Source organism: Nannospalax galili, unplaced genomic scaffold (assembly GCF_000622305.1).
Source record: "Nannospalax galili isolate Female #2095 unplaced genomic scaffold, S.galili_v1.0 scaffold147, whole genome shotgun sequence".
Taxonomy (NCBI): Eukaryota; Metazoa; Chordata; class Mammalia; order Rodentia; family Spalacidae; genus Nannospalax; species Nannospalax galili.
Window position 1 is genome coordinate 484,755 of NW_008355800.1, and position 1,591 is coordinate 486,345.

Consider the following 1,591-nt stretch of genomic DNA (forward strand, 5'->3'; position numbering starts at 1 on the left):
AAATAAATAAATAAAATATCTTGCAATAAATCTGACCAAAGACACCAAAGATCTCTACAATGAAAATTTTAAATCGTTAAGGAAAGAGACTGGGGAAGACACCAGGAGATGGACAGACCTCCCATGCTCATGGATTGGAAGAATTAATATTGTGAAAATGACCATCCTACCAAAAGTCATTTATAGATTCAACGCAATGCCAATCAAAATCCCCATGACATTTTTCACAGAATTGGAAAAAAATCATCCTAGGTTATATATGGAAGTACAAAAGACCATGGATAGCCAAAACAACCCTGAGCACTAAGTGCAATGCCAGGGGGATTACTATACCAGATTTTAAGCTGTCTTACAGAGCTATAGTCATAAAAACAACATGGTACTGGCATAAAAATAGACCCATAGACCAATGGAACAAAATTGAAGACCCAAATATGAGTAATTGCAATTTTAGCCACCTGATATTTGACAAAGGGGCCAAGAATATTCACTGGAGGAAAGAGCACATCGAGCAAATGGTGCTGGCAAAACTGGATCTCCACCTGTAGAAGAATGAAACTAAACCCCTATCTTTCACACTGTACAAAAGTGAATTCCAAATGGATCAAAGACCTCAATGTAAAGCCTGGAACTCTGAAACTATTAGAAGAAAATATTGGGAAAAACCTACAATATATAGGTGTGGGAAAGGATTTTCTAAACCAGACATCAATTGCTCAGGAAATAAGGGCAAGAATTAGCAAATGGGACCTCATTAAACTAAAAAGCTTCTGTACATCAAAGGAGGCAACCAGGGAAGCGAACAGAAAATCCACAGAATGGGAGAAAATCTTCACCAGCGACACATCCGACAGAGGTTTAATATCCAGAATATATAACGAACTCAAAAAACAGAATCAAGACAAGAAGCAACCCAATTAAAAGATGGGCTAAGGAGCTGAACAGAGAGTTCTCAAAAGAAGAAGTAAAATGGCTATGAAACATCTTAAAAGATGTTCAACATCACTAATAATTAGGGAAATGCAAATTAAAACCACTTTAAGATTTTACCTCACCCCAGTCAGACTGGTTAAGATCAAGAAAACAAATGATACCAAATGTTGGAGGGGATGTGGGGAAAGGGGAACGCTCATCCACTGCTGGTGGGGTTGCAAACTTGTTCAACCCCTATGGAAAGCAGTGTGGAGAACTCTTAAAAAACTGCAAATGAACCTACCATTTGACCCAGTTATACCACTCCTTGGCGTATACCCAAAGAATTCATCCTATTGCAGAGACACTTGCACATCCATGTTTGTTGCTGCTCTTTTCACAATAGCTAAGAGATGGAAGCAACGTAAGTGTCCCACAATTGATGAGTAGATAATGAAATTGTGGTTCATTTATACGATGGATTTTTACTCAGCAGTAAAGAAAGATGAAATCATGAAATTTGCAGGTAAATGGATGGAACTAGAAACTGTTATACTAAGTGAAGTAACACAGACTCAGAAAAAAATTGATAAATGTTCTCCCTCAGATGTGGATCCTAGAACCAAAACCTGATAAGTGAGTATGTATCCAGATATAACTACAGGAACCAGGATAATGG